Source organism: Chinchilla lanigera, unplaced genomic scaffold (assembly GCF_000276665.1).
Source record: "Chinchilla lanigera isolate Chin_1 unplaced genomic scaffold, ChiLan1.0 scaffold00020, whole genome shotgun sequence".
NCBI classification, from domain to species: Eukaryota; Metazoa; Chordata; class Mammalia; order Rodentia; family Chinchillidae; genus Chinchilla; species Chinchilla lanigera.
The window spans coordinates 22351742-22370875 of NW_004955421.1; the positions used below are offsets into that span (position 1 = coordinate 22351742).

At 37.2% G+C, this 19134-nt stretch overlaps 1 protein-coding gene across 2 annotated transcripts in view; it reads right to left on the reverse strand.

Annotated features, from left to right (window-relative positions):
* Asb13 (ankyrin repeat and SOCS box containing 13) overlaps positions 1 to 19134 on the reverse strand; it is a 52264-nt gene that overhangs the window by 23349 nt on the left and 9781 nt on the right. Inside the window, exon 2 of one of the 2 annotated variants that reach the window (XM_013513669.1) lies at positions 3787 to 3804. The exons of the other annotated variant lie outside the window; for it this stretch is intronic. The gene's annotated coding sequence lies outside the window, so the exon portion shown is untranslated. The remainder of the gene's footprint in view (positions 1 to 3786; positions 3805 to 19134) is intronic. 2 annotated transcript variants of the gene reach the window in all.

A 19134-nucleotide genomic window follows, 5' to 3' on the forward strand; every position in this document is an offset into this window, starting at 1 on the left:
TATTATATATACCTGAGTATATTATACTCAGGTAACTAGGAATTTCTCCAAGGTGAAAAGTTTCTGAATTGTTGTGGCAATTATCCCCACCTCTGACATACATCTTCTCAGTCATCAGACCCAAGCAACTTAATGCCACTGAAATAATGTACTAGAGTGATGAACTGGTAAGTGGGAAAGCAGTCAAGATTCCTGCAGGCTAAATTATGACATAGGTTAGAATGTTGATTTAAGTTCTGAGGTAAGACAGTGAAGGTGAATTGCTGGTTACTTCTAAGTACACGGGAGAACTTAAGGGGAAAATGATAAGCTTAGGGTTTTTTCCAGCTCAGTGCTCAGGCAAGGGATCAGAAATCTGATATGATCACCATAAAAGAAATTCTTATTTCTTGTAGCTGTAGAATCAAAATTTCTGAAAACTAAACCTAAAGTACAATATTACAGGTTGCTAAAACAAGGTAGATAGTATTCTTCATGTTACATAGTCTCTTATGGCAAAGTGAAGACATTAACTGAAAGGGAGTGAACTGAAAATGCAGATGGGTAGATTCCAACAAAGCTGGAGACTCTATACCTGTAAATTCTGTGAAGCCTTCTTTGCAATAGTAAGAATTCATCCTGTGCTTACTGAAATGGTTTGTCTTATCTAAAAAACCTATAATGTCCTTATGAGGTAGTAGGACCTACCCCTACTGTTTCCTACAGCTTCTAGATCTATAACCAGACAAGATCTACCAAGTTACAGAGACATTTGAGGAACAAGGAAATATAACACATGCTAAAAGAGAATTAAGACTTTTGCTAATTTACCTAGGCAGAAATCTGAAGAATGGGAATGAATCAAAGGGGCAGTGTATCAGGGTTCCAGGACAATAATGTCAGAAAAGCCAAGTTTTTGTTGAGTTTACTGCATAGAGATTCTAAATTCAATGTGCTAACTCCAAGGGGTAGGCATAATTCTACAGCTGAAATGCCAGAGCTTCCTTAGCATACCTCAGTGGAAGTTATCTTAGGATTGGAGAGGTTGAAATACTAGAGTGGATTTATTATCTCAAACTTGCCCCCTCCCTTTGATTCTGAAAGGATCAAAGAATATCCCTTCACTATAAGCAGCACAGGTGTGGGGGGACTCAGAAGCCTTGGTTACGCAACTGTGTGGTGGCCATTCTCTCCATGCCAGTAACGGCAAAGGGAAATCCCGCCCTATATTCAGGCTCCCTGAACTTAAGTAAGCTGGGCTTCCTAAATTCATTGGAAATGACAGAACACCAGGGTGACAGGGCCAAGTGGTGGCACTTCACTGCTAAAGATGACACAGGACTAGCATCTTGGGCAGCAGAACTAGCACAGCAATCAAAATGGTCTGTCCTTAGATTTTTGGCCCTAACACGCAGATCATGGGGTCCCTAATCTGAAATTCACAAGCAGCCACGTGAAATCTTTCTTGATTTGTACAAGCAGAAAACTTGTAGGTCTTATGAAGAGAAATCTATCTTAAATCGCTATGCTAGGGACTTAGGCCTCTCAACCAATTCCTAGTTTTGAGCCAGTTCACACCCCCAGAGGTCCTTGAATTAAGGTGAAGCCAAGTCACTTGAGGAAGGATTGACGCACAGAATTTATACTATAACCTACCTCTAAATTTCCCAAGAATCTTATGCATATTTGTACATTTACTATGCAATGAAGGAAGGGAAGTATTCAAAATATTTAAGAATTACCAATCACTGGACCCAAACTGACACTAATTTCTAGAGAGCTAGAAAGTCTACCAGTTAGAACAAAGGCTGATGGAGAAAATGAACCACGGAATTTGACTCAGGTCCATTTTACATGGACTCTGCGGATCCCTGAATCCTGTCATTACTTCTCCAGTTCCAGGATGCATAACTTTAATAAGCACACTGGCAACTGGCAGAGTCCCTACCTTGATTCCATAAAGCATGGAGGGAAGGCCATGAGGTAGGAAAAGCTCAGCCACTAGGACTGCTTCTATTTACTAAAATACAAAAAGCTAATCTCTCATTCTTGGAGGGATTGCAGAAATTAGTGCCACTGTAAAGAACACGAAAGATGGAGAACAGAGCTCTGACATCTCTACTCAATTCACATGTTTGACCCATGCAGAAGACAGATGGGTCTTGGAGAAAGCCAATGGGTTTATCATAAACCTAATCAGGGATAACTCCAGTTGCCGCTTCTGTTTCAGAAATGTTTTCATTGATGGTATCCAGCTGTTATGATGAGTGCTTTCTCTGTCTTCACTTATTAGTGAAGACCCTGAGAAACAGTTTGCTTCCAGCTGGCAAGCGCAGCAATTCACCTTCACTGTCTTTCCTCAGAACTTAAATCAACATTCTAACCTATGTCATAATTTAGTCTGCAGGAATCTTGACTGCTTTCTCACTTAACAGTTCATCACTCTAGTACATTATTTCAGTGGCATTAAGTTGCTTGGGTCTGATGACTGAGAAGATGTATGTCAGAGGTGGGGAAAATTGCCACAACAATTAAGATACCTTTCACCTCAGAGAAATTCCTAGTTACCTGAGGCATGTCAAGATACCCCTCCTCAAGTATAAAGAAAGTGACTAACCCTTCCACTAAGAAAGGACCATAATCCTCACTAGGCTTCCTTGGGCTTTTGATGCAATATATGCCCTACTTCAAACGCATATTTTTCTAATATAAGAAGCAATTAGCTCACATTGGATCTCAAGTTTTAGCTTCCTCAGCCACATGTATGTGCGGCTCCACAGCAAAGGACACCAGCTTCTTCTATTATTTAGCCAAATAATGAAGTGTAGATGAAATGGATAAAACTATGAATTTCCTTCTAATTACTGCTTTAGATGTATTAGCTTTTCATCACTGTGATGAAGCACCTGAGAAAATCAACTTAAAAGAGGCAAGATTTAATTTCTGATTTCAGAAATGTCTGTCACATGCCCAAGCTGCTACTTTTAGGCCTGTTGAAAAAGTTTCATGCGGATGGACTTGGTGAAGAAAAACTGCTCAGCTCACAGCAGCAAGGAAGGAAAGTGGAGGAGAGGAGAGAGGAGAGTGGAGAGGAAAGGCTGGAACAAAACACACCCTTCAAGGGCACACCGACCACAGTCTACTTCTTCCAAATAGGCCCCACCTACTGAAATTTCCATCACCTCCCAATAGCCCATCAAGTTATGAATCCATAAAGGGATTGATCCACTCATGAGTTCAGCGCCCTCATGATCCAGTTACTTAGGCTGGAAACCAAGTCTTGAACATGTGAGCTTTGAGGGAACCTTTAAGTCCAACCATAACAGGCAACATAACACAAATGTGATGCTGTGATTTTATTTTCTTTCAGTACCAAATATTTTCTAATGTCTCTATAATCTCTTCTTCAACCCAGGGCTTATTTAGATGTGCATGGTTTAATTCCCAAATATAATAACCCACAAACTTATGAGTGAGTTCTGTTCTGGGAGAATTGTTCATAAGCTGAATAAGTGAATATTATACAGCACACTTGTGAAAGTTCACAACTTGAATGTTCATAAACTGGGGACTTACTGTACAGTAAAAACCTAGTTTATGAGCATAATTTTTTGAGAAACATGCTTGTAATCCAAAGCACTTGTAATCCAAAGCATTTCTATTATTTGATTTCCCCATAACAAATAATAGAAACTCAGGTGACTTGTTCCACAACCCAAAAGTATTACTATCAAAATGATTACAATACTGTAATACAATGCAACATAATATAATGCAAAATATAAAGAAAAATTAACCTACACTTACCTTGGAAAACCTTTGGGGCTGGTGAGGGAGACAAAAGAAAGAAAGGTTATTATGAGAATGACTTTCACTGTAGCTAATGGAATCACTGATATCTATTGGCTCAATGAAATCTTTTTCTTTTCATGTAACATTAACAAGGAACCTATCCAGTGACCCTTGCTTTTACCTGATTTTGAGAATTTTGCAAAAATGTGACATTGTGCTGTTAAACAGATTCATGGCTGCCATTACAACAACCTCATTTGGGTGGTGCTTCTGTACAAAACTGTGCACTATTTCCCACTTTTTACACATCTCCCTAATCTCATTTGAAGTAAGGGAATTCCTCTGCCTTTCTTTCTCCTTTGCAGCCCAAATCTCCTCTATAACCTCTTCCTGTTGGGAAATGTTCATCTACAATCCCACAGCAAGCGAGAGAGAGACCAATGGCTTAGTCGTGGTTGCATATTATTCAGCATCATGTACTACTCATATTGCAAGATATTACTCATTTATGAACTTAAAATTTATTAGTTAGAAATGTTTGATTGTCTTGCAGAACAAGTTACTCACAAACCAAGGCTTTAGTGTATCTGGAAAATTTCCAAGGAGTTTGTTATTATTTTCTTATTTAATGTAAAATATATACAAAACATACTCTATTTCAATCCTTTAAAATATATTGATGTTTATATTATGATACAGCATATGATCTAGCTTGTCAAATGTTTTATGTACACATTAATAGAATATGCGTTTGTCAGTCATTGACAGTAAAGTTCCCATACACTTCAATTTGGTCAAATTGTTTGACAATGTTCAATTTTTCTATACCTTGCTGATTTTGTCTACTTCACTAGTTCTTGAGGAAGAAAGGTCAATTTACAGATGTTAGTGTGTATTTGTTTTTTCTTTTCCAGTTGTCAGATTTTGTCCTATGTTCATTAAAGCTCTTTTAGTAAATATATGCATGACTAAGACTGCATCTTTTTTATATTAATACTTTGATCATTGTTAAATGTCTCTCTTTACCTGTAGTAACATTCTTTTGCTAGATGGTCTATATTATTCAACCAAAATATATCCATTTCAGCTTTTTTATGCTTAGTGTTTTCAGGTATATATTTTCCAACCTTTTGCCTTCAGCCTATTAGTAGTTTTGCTATACCTAATGAAGTATTACCTAATGTAATGCTGTGAATATTTACTGCTATATTTTTCTAAGACTTTTATAGTATTCACACTTATATTTAGATCTATAATTCCTTCTGAGTTAATTTCTGTAGATAGTGTGAGGTAGAATTCCTTTTTAAATTAATTTTATTGGTGTACTTTAGATATACATCATGATCACATTCATCATAGGGAATTTGTACTTGTATATGATATATTTTGATAGTTTCAAATTCACTCTTTTTCATATATTTATCCATTTGTTCCAGTAACACTGATTTGAACAGAGTAACATTATTTGCAAATTAACTTGTCTTTGCATCTTTGTGAAAAATAATTTAACCATAAATGTAAGAGTTTATTTCTAGAATCCCAATTCTATTCTATTGGTTTGTATATCTATCCCCATGCCTGCACCATGCTTTATTGATTACTAAACTTTGTAGTAAATTTTGAAATCAGGAAATGCAAGTCTTTTAACTTTGTCATTCTTTTGTAAGACTGTTCTGGCTATTCTGAATCCTCTGTATTAACATGAATTTTAAAATTAGGCTTTAATTTCTGAAAAAGAAACAGTTGAAATTTTCATAGAGAATGCATTAAAACTGTAGATTGTGAAGAAGTATTGCCTTCTTAACTATTAAATCTTGTCTATAAACATGAAATGACTTTCCATTTATTGACATCTTTTCTAATTTCAAACTGTTTTGCAGTTTTGAGTGGAGTACACATCTCCTATATCTTTTGTTACATTCACTCCTAAGTATTATATTTTTGATGCTATTATAAATTAAATTCCTTTCTTAAATTCATTTTGGATCTTTCAGTCCATGTATTGAAATACAATGGATAAATGATTTTTATATATTCATTTTATGTCCTGCAACTGTGCTGAACTCATAGTTCTGAGTACATGTGTTTGTGTGTGTGTGTCCTCTTTATGATTACCAGTATGTATTGTATACAGAGAAATTAAAATTTTCTACCTTTCCAATTTGCATGCATCTGGATCCGTTGTTTTGCCTAATCCTCCCCCACCCCAGTATCAGATTGATCTATTTTTAAATCTTTATCAAGTTAATTACCATAAACACAGGTTGACAGCCAGACTAGCAGACCAAAAAACATAAAATACATAAAACAGTTATACTAAATCAAGGTACACGTTTACATATATTGGCCATGCTGACTTACAATAATTTTTCTCTTTTTTTTTTTTTTTTTGTAATTATCTGTTGTTGTTTTTCAGTCTTTTATTTTGTACTTTATTTATATTTTGGATTTCTCATATAAGAGAAACCATGTGATAAACTCATACGCCTGATTTATTTCACATGATATGATCTTAAAATGTATGCATTTTCCTACAAATGACTAAGGTTTATCTTTATGGCAGAGTAGTACTCTATTTTGTGTAAATGCCACATTTTGTTTATCCATTCTTCTGCTGATGGACATATAAGCTGTTGCCAAGATGCAGAAATAAATTAATTATAAATTATGCTGCTCTAAACATGGTGTTATGGCTTGTATCTAGATGTCTTCCCAAAGCCTCATGTGCTCATAGGTGGGGCTTTTTGGAGGTGGCTGAATCAAGCATGTGTGAATGTGGTTTAAGGGTGTGATGCTGAGATTAAGGGTGTGTGGTACTGAACTAACCCACTGATTGGTTTATCATAGTTTGGGGTGTGGGTAAGAGAAAGCCCCACCCTGAGTATGGGTGGAACCATCCAAAATGCTTATAGCCTGGATGGATAAAAAGGAAAGGAAGGTCTGCTGCTTACTGCTTGTTGCCTCATGTCTGCCCTGCAATGGACTGTTTCTTTTCTGCCATGGCTCTCTGCTATGCCACCCTGCCTTGGAGCCAGTCAACTATGAACTGAAACCTGTACATACTGTGAGCTCAAAATAAACTTTTCCTCCTTTAACTTATAGGTGTGGGGTATTTTGTCTCAGCAACAAGAAAAGGAATTAAAACACAAGGTTATTTATGTATCCTTGTAATATGATGGGGGCTGGGGATTTAGCTCAGCGGCAAAAGCGCCTGCCTGGCAAGCGTAAGGTCGTGAGTTCTGTTCCCGGTACCGGAGAAAAACCTTGTAATATGATGTTTTTAACTCTTTCAGGAAAATAATTAGAAAAAAATAACCGGGACAAATGAAATTTCTATTTTTAGTTTTTTAAGGAATCTCTGTACTGATTTCTTTTTTTTTTTTTTTTTTTTTTTTTTTTCCGGTACCGGGAACCGAACTCACGACCTTGCACTTGCCAGGCAGGCGCTTTTGCCGCTGAGCTAAATCCCCAGCCCTTGTACTGATTTCTATTATGGTTGTGCCAGTTTACATTCCTACCAACAATGTAGAAATGTTTCTTTTCTCCCACAGCCTCTGCAGTATTTGTTATTTGATTTCATAAAGATATCCATTCTTTCTAGAGTGAGGTGGAATTTTAATGTTGTTTTAATTTGCATTTCTGTTCTGTTCTGTTCTCTTTGTTTTGTTTTGAGACAGGGTCTCACTATGTAGTTCTCACTATGTAGGCTGGTCTTGAACTCACTAGATAGCTGGAGTTGGCCTCAAACTCACTGTAGTTCTCCTGCCTCTGCTTCTTGAGTGCTGTGATTACAGGCATGTGGCCACCAAGCCCAGCTCATTTTCATTTCTTGAATGGCCAACAATTGCTTACTCCTTTCTTGCAGAGATTCTGTCTTGTTCTTGATCTTAGGGGGAAAACATTCTGTGTTTCCATTAAGTACGGCATTAATATCACTATTAGTCTGAGGAACCTCCCTTCTCTTGTAGGTTTTTTTAATTGTAAGATTCTGTACTTTGTCAAATACATTTTTGTAGCCCTTGTGATGACCATGGAGTTTGTGTACTATATTACAAAGGCCGATTTCAAATGTTAAAACACCCTGGCAGTCCTGGGATGAATGACATTTTTTTACAGTATTTCATCTTTTTATTTTTTTATACGTCACTGGTTTCAGTTTGCTGGTATTTTTCTTTTTTGAGGAATTTTTGCATGCATAGCCATAAGAAATGTTAGCCTATAGTTTTCCTTCCTTTTTGCTTTTATTCTAAGTATTTTTTAATTTGCCTTGTATTTCTTCTTTTGCCCATTGCTTACTTAGGCATGTGTTGTTTAATTTCCACATATTTGTATATTCTCCAAATTTTGTTCTGATTTTGGTTTTATTTCACTGAGGTTAGAGAAAATACTTTGTGATTTAAATTCCTTTCATTTTTGGAGCTTTTTTTTTCTAATATAGCATAAAGAGTATCCTGAAGAATATTTCATATGCATGTGAGAAGAATGTGCATTCTGCTATTTCAGGTAGACAGACCCCTAGATTTCTGTCAGGTCTAAGCGGTTGATAGTATTAAGTCTTCCATTTCTTTCCTGGTTTTCCATTTAATTATCCTCTCTATTGCTGGACATGGGATAACAAGGTCTCTAACTACTTTGAACTATCTATTTCTTCCTTCAATTCTGTCAGTTTTTGCTTCATGTACTTCTGGGGGTCTACTATTTAGTATGTAACTTCTTTAAAATTAATTTTATTGATACATTTAGGTTACATAATGATGACAGTATGGAATTTGTACTTGTACATGCTATATCTTGATTCTTCTTTTTTCCTTTCTATCTCTGCCCTTCAATCTTTCTTCTCATTTACAAAAGTTTTGTTTCCATTTTTTCCTTCTCCCTTCCTTCCCCTTCCCTGCCTCCCTAGTTCCCTTCCCATTTGATGGAGACCACTATGAAGTAGCCCTGAGCAGGACTTAACCAACTGACTTTCCATGTTTACTTGTGAGTCTGTCCAAGGCCTAGGCTCTTTGTCTTGAGATAGGCAGTGAACTCACAGTAAGTGAACCTCTGTGAGTCACTAATCCCTACTAAGGCCTGTAATGGCAGATGAAGCTGGAAAGCCTCAAAGGATAAGACAAAATCACAGCCAAGGACACCTAGATCCCATCTCAACTAGACAAAGTCTATAGACTCAGGCATCTCACTCTTGGAAAAATCCCTGAGTAGTTCCATCCCTTTTTGAGTGCTCCCCTCTCTAGAAGGTCATGGTTTTACCTCTGAGAGAATCTCAAATTCTGAGAGTGGGCTTTGATCCTCCTGAAGCCCTGAAATCATTCCATTTGCCTCTTTTTATTTAGCCTTCACCATACACTCGTTCAGGAGATTGCAGACCTGATCAGCCCACAATAACTAAGGGATATTATTAACCCGATACCACTGAGCATTTTCTTCCTATTTTACAATATCTATTATACATTTTTTCTATTATATATTTTGATCCTTATTTATACTTTCAGTTTCTCATATGGGAGAAACATGTGTGTCTGATTTATTTCACATAAGAGTATGGTCTAGCATGTAGTATCTAGCATCCATTTAGCTGGATATGTCTTAAGTTTGTCCTTCTTTATGGCAGAGTAGCACATCATTGTATAAAAACACTGCATCTTCTTTATTCATTGGTCAAAGGCCATTTGGGCAGTTCCCATGATTTAGCTATTACAAATTATGCTGCTATAAACATGGGTGTGCATATAATGCTGTGGTATGATGCTTTTAATTCTTTTGGGAAGATACCAAAAAGGGGAAGAGCTAGGTTAAATGGAATCTCTAGATTCAGTGTTTTTGAGGAATCTCCACGCTGATTTCCACAGTGGTTGCACCAGTCTACACTCCCACCAACAGTAGAGAAGGGTTCCTTTTTCCCTACACACCTGCCAGCATTTGTTATTGGTTGGCTTCCTGATGCCAGCCATTCTTTCTGGAGTGAGATGGAATCTCAGTGTTTTTTAAATTTGCATCTCTCAAACGACTGGTGATGTTGAATATTTTTTCATATATTTATTTGCCATTTCTACTTCTTCATCTGAGAAGTATCTGTTGATTTCAGATGCCTGTTGTGGATTAGATCGTTAAATTTTGGAGGTCTGGTTCTTTTTGTTTTTTAGCTTTTTATATATTCTAAATATCACTCCTTTGTTTGAAGAACAGCTGGCAAAAAACTTGTTCCTACATGGTGGGTTATCTCCTCACTCTTTTCATGGCTTCTTTTGCTGTGCAACAGCTTTTTAATGAGATCCCAGTAGTTGATTCTCTGTGATACTTTCTCTGCAACTGGGATTTTGTTCAGAAACTCTTTCCCTACACCTATGTCTTCAAGAGTTCTACCAGAAGGGTGAGTGTTTCTCTTTTAATATTTAGATCTTCAATCCATTTTCATTTTAGTTTAGTGCACGGTGAAAAATATAGGTTTAGTTTTAGTCTTTGGCATGTGGAAAGGCAATTTTTCCAGCCCCATTATTAAAGAGGCTATCTTTTTTCCAGTGAAGTTATTGTGCCTATTTGTCAAAGGTAAGGAGGCTGAATGTGTTTGGAGTTGTTTGTCCATCTTCTAGCCTGTTCCACTGATCCTTGGGTCTTTTTTAAATTTTGTTTTCTTTTGTCAGTACTATGCTGTTTTTATCACAGTAGCTTTGTAGTATAATTTCAAGTCAGGGATTGTGATGCCCCCTGCCTTGCCTTTGTTGCTGAGAATTGCTTTTGCTATTTTAGGTCTCTCCTGGTTCCAAATGAATATTAGGATTGTTTTAATTTTGAGAGGTATGCCATTGGAATGTTGATCAGGATTGCATTAAATCTGTATAACAATTTTAGAAGTATGGCCATTTTCACTCTATTGGTTTTTCCTACCCACCAACAAAGGATATCTTTTCATTTTCTGATATCCTCTTCAATCTTATTTTTCAGGGTACTGTAGTTTTTAATGTAAAGGTTTTTTACTTCCTTCATTAAACTGATTCCTAAATATTTCATCTTTTTGGATGCTATTATGAAAGATGTGGTTTCTCTTAATTTCTCTCAGTATGTTTGTTATTTGTGTACAGGAATGCTATTGATTTTGGAGTGCTGATTTTGTATCTAGCTATGCTACTGAATTTGGTCATTAGATCTAGAAGTCCTTTGGTGGAGTTTTTAGGGTCTCCTGTGTAAAGTATCATGTCATCCACAAATAAAGATAATTTAACTTCTTTCTTTCCTATCCTTATTCCTTGTATTTTTTCTCTCGTCTAATTGCTGTGGCTAGTGTTTCAACAACTATATTGTCTAGGAGTGGTGATAGTGGACATGCTTATCTTGTTTCTGATTTTCAAGTAAAAGCTTTCAGTTTTAGACCATTTAGTATGATGTTAGCTGTTGGTTTGTCATAGATGGCTTCTGTCTGAGATAAAGACTATCTATTCCAATTTTCTGTAGGGTTTTTTTTTTTAATCATAAAATGGTGTTGATCTTTATCAAATACTTTTTCTGTGTCTGTTGAGATGATCATGTGTTTTTTTCTCCTTGGCTCTGTTAATATGGTGTGTAACATTTATTGATTTGTATCTGAGAATTTTTGCTTCTATATTCATTAAGGAGATTGGCCTGTAGTTCTCTTCTTTGTTTGGGTCCTTCTCAGGTTTGGTATTAGGGTCCTGCTTGCTTCCAGGAATGAATTCAGGAGACTACTTCCCTTTCAATTTCATTAAAGAACTTGAGGGGCTGAGATTGTAGCTCACTGAAAGAACACTTGCCTGGCATACATGAGGCCCTGGGTTCAATCCCCAGTACTGTCAAAAACAAAACAAAACAAACAAAAAAGAGTGTAACAAGTAGTGGCATTAGGTAGTCTCTAAATTTCCTGTAGAATACAACAGTGAATCCATCATGACCAGGGTTTTCCATTGTTGGTAGGTTTTTAATTACATCTTAAATTTCACTGACTGATATTGTTTTATTTAGAATTTTTATATCTTAATTCAGCTTTGGTAATTCATATGTATCTACGAATTTTTCCATGTCTTCTGTGCTTTCCATCTTACTAAAATATAGGTTCTTGAAGTAGATGATAATCTTCTAGATTTTTGCAGGATCTGTTGTGATTTCTCCCTTTCACCCCAGATTCCATGGATTTGAGTCTATTCTTTCCTTTTTTGATAAGATTGGCTAAGGTTTTGTCAATTTTATTTAATCTTTCAAAATACCAACTCTTTGATTTATTGATTCTTTATAGTGTGTTCTTAGTCTAAATTGCATTAATTTTGTGTAATTTTTATAATTTCCTCCTTTGTAAGAGCTTTGAGCTTGACTTACTCTTCTTTTTCTATTAGCTTGAGGTTCAACATTAGGTTGTTTGAGCTCATTCTGGTTTTTTGTTTTGTGTTTTTTTGTTGTTTTGTTTTTGAGAGAGGGTCTCACCATGTAGTTCATGCTGGCCTTGAGCTCACTATGTAGCCCAGGCTGGCCTCGATTTACAGTCCTCCCAACTCAGCCCTCCAAGTGCTGGGATTACAAGTGTGTGCCACCATGCCTGGCTCATTCTGTTTTTCTGATGTGGGAATTTACTGCTATAAATGTCCCTGGTAGAACTTCTTTTATTGCATCCTGTAAACTCCAGTATTATGTACTGGCATTATCATTTTACTTGTAGAAACTCTCTGATTTCTTTAATTTCATCTGTGACCCATTGGTTGCTCAGAGGGTGTTAAGTTTCATGTGTTTATGAAGTTTTGTGGTTTCTTTTGCCATTGCACTGTGGTTTGATAATATTCATGGGATAATTTCAATTCCTTTGCATTTACTTAAGCATGTTTATGAACTAGCATGCAGTCTATTTTGGAGAATGTCCCATGTGTAGCTGAGAAGAATGTGTATTGTGATGTGGGGTGGAACACTCTGTAGACATCTACTAAGTCCTGATTCATTAGCATTAGCCTACAATATTGTTTATGACCTTCAGGCAATCTGTGTGTAGGCACACAAGAAAGAACAACTAATTAGAACAATTATGTCACCTTGGCTAAAATAGTACAATCAATAATAACAACAGCATCAAATACACCTAAAAACTGACAAACTGTGGTAATTATTAATTTGGCACCTTTAACTCTATGAAGAGGATTTATAGTTATATAACCAAATCTAAAACAAACCAGAAGATTGTGTACAGTAAATACCACCTCAATATGGCAATTTTACCCTCAGGGGAGAAAATTTAAAAGGGGAGAGAGAAAAAATAGAGAAACAGAAGAAGAGAAAGGGATTAGAAGCAAGGCTAGAAGACATAGGAAGATTACTCAAGCTTAGGGAATTGGTGAAGAAAAGAGGGGGGACAGAAGGAAGAAACAGAACAACAGAACAAAAAAAAAAAGAAAAAAATTAGAAACTATGTACTTACTTATATACAAACAAGAACAAATAAGAAAAAGAAAAAATAGAAGAAAATATTTAAAAATAAAAATAAAAAATGAAGAAACTAAGAAAATCAGAAAGAAAAAAAAAACGTTCACTTCAGGACCTGTCTCTGCTCTCTTTGGTTGACAGAGCTGCAGACAAAGCCAGATCTGTGTTGACTGATCCCAGCAAGCCAGCAGTAGAAATGTGGCGGTGGTGGATAATCCCAGCAAACCTGGCCCTTAGTTTCCAGGAAGTTGAAGCTGCTTTTGGTTTCTAGCTGTGAGGCTGGGACCCAAGTTTTTCAGGCTGCAACACTCTAAGTGCCTCCTGCTTGTTTGAACTTGGCTTTCTGACCTCCTACCAGCTTGAACACGGTTGTGCCTCACTCTGACATCTGGAGCTGCTAGATGGAGCAAACCCATAGCAGTTCTGAGTTCTGACTTCTGATGGCCCCTTCCCAAGATAGCTACCAGCCAATCACCCTGCCTTGGCATCTGAACCTGAATAGCTCACCAGCCACTGCAGTACACAGCACTCACTGCTCTGTTCCATTGGCGCATTTTTTTGTGGAGGCCTCAAGTAGTCACTGCATCTGTGCAGATTCATGCTGCCTCTCCAACCCTATAAACCAGGGCTCAGGCAGAAAGTACTGCATGCCACCTCCCACTTTTGCATACTGGCACCTTTCTTTGCTCTCCCAGTGGACTCTAATTCTCACTTCAGATCCTTGCTGGGTCCTGAAGATCCACTTCCTCCTTCTTTGTCTTCCTCACATGGCTATATTCCAGTGTGTGGATTCAAAATATCAGAGATCCAGCATCTGGATTCCAAATATTGAGAGACTGTTTTTCTGCTGCTCACCATTTTGCCAACTTCCCAAAAAGTACATGGTTTCTTGATAGACTGGCACTTTCGCAGTAAGAAAATTCCCTTCTTTATATCAAGTAACAATTTTTGCCTTGTCATCTATTTTGTCCAATGGTCCGGTGACAAATAGAAACACCAAAACATCACCCAGGATTTGGAGGCAGATTTATTTAACATCAATGGACCCTGACCTCAAAAATGTCAGGCCCTGATCTTTGGTACCCTAAGGCTTATATTTGGAATCAAGAAGTACAGAAACAGAGTATTTGTCTGTTATTGGTTGGTTAAATCTTATTTTTTTTTTTTGTTTTTTTTTTGTTTTGTTTTGTTTTTCTCCGGTACCAGGAACCGAACTCACGACCTTGCACTTGCCAGGCAGGCGCTTTGCCGCTGAGCTAAATCCCCAGCCCCCGGTTAAATCTTATTGATTGGCCTAAAAGAAAACTACATCATATCTGTTTCAAGTATGCAAGGTCAAACTCCAGGCAAGCCAGGAAATATGGGAAACAAGTGCTTGAGATAATGTATGGGTTCAGGGCACAGTCAGCTAGATAAAGGAAATATACACCTGGCATTGGTGGAAGATAGGAAGACAAAGCTGTTCAAGAGAGTGGCTAATTGCAGGAAATTTAACTCTAAAAATTAACTCTCTGTTTTCCTCTTCAATAGCAGTATAGTCTGTTTTCATGTCATTCTTTTTCCTAGTCTTTCACCTTCAACCTATTCATATCATTTGATCAAAGCATCTCTTATAGACAGTGTAATGTTAAATCATGTTTCTATGTTAGAGACAGGGTCTTGCTCTGTAAAACATGTTGGTAAAACCCATTCTGCCAGTCTCTCCCTTTTGATTGGAGTGTTTGATCTAGTTGTGTATAATGTACTTACTGATAAGGTAATCCTTACATTTGCCATTTGCTATTTTTCTCTATGAGGCTTACTTTTGTTCCTCTATTCCTGCCTTCTTGTATGTGAAATATTTTAGTGTACCATTTAAATTTCCCTTTCATTTATTTTACTATACTTTGTAGATTTTAAAAATTTCTCTGGGGATTACAATTAACATCTATTATGGTTTGGATCTAAAGTGCTTACCCAAAGTCTTATGTATCTGAAAGGGGATTGGGTCATCAGGGTGCTGTACTTGTCAGTGGATTCACTGATGAGTGCCGTAGCTAGATGTGCCTTAGGAGGTGTGGTCTTGGCATGACCTTGTAGGGTAAATGCTTGTCCACAGTTCCTTCTGTTTCTACTTCCTGGCTGTCATGAATTGAATATTTTTTCCTCTGCCACGCCCCTCTGCCATTCTGTTTCTGCCTTGGAGCCAGCCAACCACGGACCGAAACCAAAATAAACCTCTCCTGTAAGTTGCAGGTGCCAGGCATCTTGTTGTAGCAATGAGAAAGCTAATACATGACTTTCACTTAGTTTAAAACAATCTATTTCTAATTAACTTAAACCTAATTAACATAAATCCAATTAAAACAAGCCTAACTGCATAAGTATATACAACTTTGCTCTAATAGAATTGTTTCTTCCTCCTCCTTTTTTTTGAAATATGGTCTGACTTATGTCATTCAGGCTGGTCTTATACTCAGTATGTAGCCCAAGCTGGCCTCAAGCATACATCAATTCTCCTCCTCAGCTTCCCAAGTAGAGATTGTAGATGTGCACCACCACACCTGGCTCCCTTCTTCTTTGTACTATTAGTATTATGCAAAATATATATCAATATCATTATGAGTCCATTTAAATAGTTTTATAATTATTGATATAAGCAGCTATCTTTTAAATAGTAGAAAAAAGAATTACAACAAAAATACATTTATACTATATTTTATGTGCACTTATATAATTGTATTTACTGGTACCTATTATTTCTTCATGTGGATTCGGGTTATTGTCATGTATTCTTTCCTTTCACTTCCATCTTGAGGGGTTTCCTTCAGTATTCCTTCCAGGGCAAATATTTTGGGAAGAAATTATTATCAGGAGCTGATCAGGCTCCAGGTCTTAGGGATGAGCTTAGAGAAAAGCATTAAATATGGTTTGTGGCGGTGAGGAGTCCAGGAAGGTCAGAACTCTCTTGGAGCTAAAACAAAGACTTCTCTGGATTGCCCATATTTACTGGATTTCAAACAAGTTCAGGGGCATGAGGGAAAGTGAAGGGAAAAGCTGAGGTAAAGGTGGGGAAATGAGTAGGTCTTGTGAAACAAAGGAACAAAGACATTCTAAGCAATAAATCTTGCTAATTGAGCGAACTGTCTTACCACCAAAAGAGAGAGAGAGAGAGAGAGAGAGAGAGAGAGAGAGAGAGAGAGAGAGAGAGAAACTGTCTTATCCCTTCTGTTAGCAGTCACTGCTCTGGAATAGGGAGTGAGATCCTGTGCCCTCCATGGCCTCAGCTATGGTGTTATCTTGTCTTCAGAGCACTGTGGTCAAGAACTTAACCCTTACACAGCCTGGTCCCTAACAAATTATTTTTTTTCATTTGTTTGTTTATTTGATTTTTTTGAGACAGGGTCTCACTATGTAGTTCAGACTGTCCTTGAACTCACGATATAGTCCAGGCTAGCCTCAAACTCAAGGCAATCCTCCTGCCTCAGCCAAGTGCTGGGATTGCAGTGTCCCGCCCACCCTGTGTCACTTTCATTTTTCTTTAATCTAGCAATTTCTTCTTTATCTTTGAACTATAATTTTGCTGAATATAAAATTATTGACAATCTTTTCCTTTTAGCACTTTGAATATGTCACCCCACTACCACCTGGTTTCAGTGATATCTGATGACAAGAAGCCATTCATCTTACTGAGGATCCCTTGTACATAACCAGCTACTTTTGCTGCTTTCCAGATTCTTTGTTTTTAGCTGAGCATCATGGTGCATGCTTGTAATCCCAACTCTTGGGAGGCTAAGGCAGGAGGATCGCCACAAGCTTGAGGCCAGGCTGGGCTACATAGTGAGTTCAAAGCCAACCTGAACTGTATGGAGAGACCCTATCTCAAAAAAAAACCAAAATAACAACAAAAAAGATTCTTTGTTTTTGACTCTCAACAATGACTGTGGTATGACAAGGTGTCTTTTAGATACCTGGGATTCATTAAGAGATTAGGATCTTCTTGTTTCTTGGCTTGTACATATCACTGCATACACGTATGTAGCCTCCTAGGTCCTCAGGAATTTTTTGGAGTTATACAAATCTCCCTATGAAGATCATATTCATTAACTGCTCCATGAAAGTTCTTGGCTAGTGTTACAGCTTGTGTCTAAAGCCTCATGCAGTCATAGGTGGGGCTTTTTCACAGGTGGCTAGATGTAGAGTGTATGACTCTGGGATTGAGTAATGGGGCAATGCTAGGATCAAGGGCACTAGGATTAAGGGTGTGAGTGCTACCCACCCTTAGGGTAAGACAGAAGGGGCAGAAAGAGCTATGGTCATCCTTTGTTGCTTTGTTACCTTCTACCTGCAACGGACTGCTTCTCCTCTGTAATGCCTATCTGCTGTGCCACCCTGCCTTGTGGAGCCAGCTGGTGGTGGACAAAAACCTCTACATACTGTGAGCTAAATAAACCTCTCCCTCTTTAACACTGGGTGTCAGGTATTTTGTCTCAGCAACAAGAGAAAAGTAACTAAGACAGCTAACCTCTCATTTTCCTCAACTGGATTACATTCTCAGGTAGCTGCACTTTTAAACAACTGCCAATGGACGATTTTAAACAACTGCCTTTATGATTGGGTATTTCTTATTGATCAAGTTAGCAATTCATCAAATAAAGACAATCCCTGAATGGGGTTCTGCCCCTTCTAATAGCTATTAGGATGCTGGTTTTTACAACTATATGGTTCTGCGTTAGCTAGTTTTCAAAAATACTACAGAGAAACGGGAAAGGGAATAGAAATAGAGCAAGTTTAAATGATACAAGTCTCACTGTTCTTACTGTTATTTGGTTATTTCTCTTAACTAAGTGTTGCTCAGACTATTGCAAGTTTTCAGCGATACTCTTCAGTTCTGGGGTGGATGGTCACTTTTGCCAATGTTCTCATTGCTTCACTGGAGGACAGAATTTGTGCAGGTCTTTATTAGTCTGGAAGTACTTCTGTAAGGAATTGTCTTTTAAAGAAATTGCTTTAAAAGAGAAAAGAATTTTATTTAACCATAGTTCTATCATTCCAGTTCTATCATTTCCATTTTCCATTTTCAATTCTTTGTTGCTTTGTGACTGAAGAGCCCATTTGGAATTGTTCAGATCAAAGAACTTCTATTAACATCAGAGAGCAGATTGTTTTTCTGACAAATTCTCTTCAGCTTTTGGGTGAAAGCATATTTATTTTACTTTCATTTTTGAGTACAGAATCCTATGTTGATAGGCTTTCAGCTTTACTAAGGTATATATTTCCATTGTCCTATGATTACTTCTATTAAGAAGTTATCTGTTATTATTATTTTTCTCTGAAACTAACCTTTTCTTTTGCTCTCTAGTTGCTTTTAAGATATTCTCTGTATCATTTGTTTCTAACAATTTCATAATGATGTGCTTGTGTATGCTTTTGTCTATAATTATACTACTTGGGATTCTTTTTTTTTTTTTCTAAAGCTTTGTGGACCTGTGGGTTCATGGTTTTTAATCAAATTTTGAAGTGTCTCGTCCTCTGTGTATGTGTGTGTTGCTGATGGAACCCACAGCTGTCACACTGAGATACATCCCTAATCCTTTGTAGTTTACATTTTAAGATAATGTCTCAGTAAATAGTAAGTTGCCCGGCTTGGGCTTGAACTTGAAATCCTCCTGCTTCACCCTCCCTGAGGGCATTATAGGCATGCACCACCATGGCTGGCCTTAGCCATTATTTCTTGAACTATGCTCTGTCTTCTTCTTTTATAGTATGCTTCTCTCTGTTCATTATTTTATACTTTCCTTTAAATCTCTGAACATATTTCAGTAGCAATTTAAAATTCTTTATTTGCCAATTCTCTATTCTTAGATGTTTCTATTAATTCCTCCTCATTGTAGGTAACACTTTCCTGCTTCTTTCTAAATTGTTGGGAGCTGCCTTAGCCGCTCCCCTAAGATGGCGCCTGTTTCC